The sequence below is a fragment of the Trachypithecus francoisi genome, unplaced genomic scaffold, assembly GCF_009764315.1.
Source record: "Trachypithecus francoisi isolate TF-2019V2 unplaced genomic scaffold, Tfra_2.0 Lachesis_group6, whole genome shotgun sequence".
Classification (NCBI taxonomy): Eukaryota; Metazoa; Chordata; class Mammalia; order Primates; family Cercopithecidae; genus Trachypithecus; species Trachypithecus francoisi.
Window position 1 is genome coordinate 90,447,347 of NW_022681471.1, and position 2,579 is coordinate 90,449,925.

At 39.0% G+C, this 2,579-nt stretch overlaps 1 non-coding gene across 1 annotated transcript; it reads left to right on the top strand.

The window, feature by feature from the left end:
* The first annotated feature begins 1,093 nt into the window (after nt 1–1,093).
* Nucleotides 1,094–1,200, top strand: LOC117078578. Its single transcript, XR_004435028.1, has one exon. It is a non-coding gene; the product is annotated as a U6 spliceosomal RNA (small nuclear RNA).
* The last annotated feature ends 1,379 nt before the right edge of the window (nt 1,201–2,579 follow it).

A 2,579-nucleotide genomic window follows, 5' to 3' on the forward strand; every position in this document is an offset into this window, starting at 1 on the left:
CCAGAAAGAAAGGCTAGGTCATCTACAAAGGGAAGCCCATCAGACTAACAGCAAACCTCTCAGCAGTAACTCTAGAAGCCAGAAAAGATTGGGGGTCAATATTTAACATTCTTAAAAAAATTTCAACTCAGAATTTCATATCCAGCCAAACTAAGCTTCATAAACAAAGGAGAAATAAAATCCTTTCCAGACAAGCAAATGCTGAGGGATTTTGTTACCACCAGGCTTTCCCTGAAAGAGCTCCTGAAAGAAGCACTAAATATGGAAAGGAAAAGCCCATACCAGCTACTGCAAAAACACACCAAAATATAAAGACCAATGACACTATTAAGAAACTGCATCAACTAGTGTACAAAATAACCAAACAGCCACATGATTACAGAATCAAATTCACATATAACAATACTAACCATAAATGTAAATGGGCTAAATGCCCTAATTAAAAGACACAGATGGGCAAATTGCATAGAGTCAACACACATCAGTGTGCTGTATTCAGGAGACCCATTTCACTTAGAAAGACACACATATGCTCAAAATAAAGGGATGGAGGAAAATTTGCAAACCAAATGGAAAGAAAAATAATCAAAACAAAACAAAACAAAAACCCTGGGGTTTCAATCCTAGTTTCTGGCAGAACAGACTTTAAACCAGCATAGATCAAAAAAGACAAAGAACGGCATTACATAATGGTAAAAGGAACAATTCAACAAGAAAAGTTAACAATTCTAAGCATATATTCACCCGATACAGGAGCACCTAGATTCATAAAACAAGTTCTTAGAGACCAACAAAGAGACTTAGATTCCCACTGTATAATAGTGGGAGACTTTAACACCCCACTGTCATATTAGACAGATCTATGAGACAGAAAATTAACAAGGATATTCAGGACTTGAACTCAGCTCTGGGTAAGTGGACCTGGTAGATGTCTACAAAACTCTCTACACTAGATCAACAGAATATACATTCTTCTCAGTGCCACATGGCACTTATTCTAAAATAGACATTCTAAAAACCACATGATTATCTCAATAGATGCAGAAAAGGCCTTTGATAAAATTCAACATTTCTTCATGTTAAAAACTCTCTTGTGCTCGCTTCGGCAGCACATATAGTAAAATTGGAACGATACAGAGAAGATTAGCATGGCCCCTGCGCAAGGATGACACGCAAATTCGTGAAGCGTTCCATATTAAAAAAAAACAAAACTCTCAATAAACTAAGTATTGATGGAACATATCTCAAAATAATAAGAGCTATTTAGGACAAACTCACAGCCAATATCATATTGAATGGGCAAAAGCTGGAAGCATTCCCTCTGAAAACCCATACAAGACAAGGATGCCGTCTCTCACCACTCCTATTCAATATTGTATTGGAAGTTCTGACAAGGGCAATCAGGCAAGAGAAAGAAATAAAGGGTATTCAGTTAGGAAAAGAGGAAGTCAAGTTGTCTCTGGTTGCAGACGACGTGGTTTTACATATATAAAACCCCATCATCTCAGCCTAAAAACTTTTTGAACTGGTAAGCAACTTTAGCAAAGTCTCAGGATACAAAATCAATGTGCAAAAATCACAAGCATTCCTTTACACAAGCAATGGGTGAGCAGAGAGCCAAATCCTGAATGAACGCCTGCTCACAACTGCTACAAAGAGAATAAAACACCTAGGAATACAGCTAACAAGGGATATGAAGGACCTCTTCAAGGAGAACTATAAACCACTGCTCAAGGAAATAAGAGAGGACATAAAGAAATGGAAAAACATTCCATCTTCATTGATAGGAAGAAACAATATCATGAAAATGGTCAATCCCAGCACTTTGGGAGGCCGAGACAGGCGGATCACAAGGTCAGGAGATCGAGACCATCCTGGCTAATACGGTGAAACCCCGTCTCTACTAAAGAATACGAAAAACTAGCCGGGCGACGAGGCGGGCGCCTGTAGTCCCAGCTACTTGGGAGGCGGAGGCAGGAGAATGGCGTGAACCTGGGAGGCGGAGCTTGCAGTGAGCTGAGATCCGGCCACCGCACTCCAGCCTGGGCGACAGAGCCAGACTCCGTCTCAAAAAAAAAAAAAAAAAAAAAAAAAGAAAATGGTCATATTACCCAAAGTAATTAGTAGATTCAATGCTATTTCCATCAAGCTACCATTGAAATTCTTCACAGAATTAGAGAAAACTATTTTAAATTTCATATGGAATCAACAAGGCCCCATATAGCCAAGATGATCCTAAGCAAAAAGAACAAAGCTGGAGACATCACACTGCCTGATGTCAAACTATACTACAAGGCTACAGTAATCAAAACAACATGGTACTGGCACCAAAACAGACATATAGACCAATGGAGCAGAACAGAGATCTCAGAAGTAACACCACACATCTACAACCATCTGATCTTTCACAAATCTGACCAAAAAAAGCAATGGGGAAAGGATCTCCTATTCAGTAAATAGTGCTGGGAAAACTGGCTAGCCATATGCAGAAAACTGAATCTGGACCCCTTCCTTACACATTATACAAAAATTAACTCAAGATGGATTAAAGACTTAAATGTAAAACCCAAAACCATAAA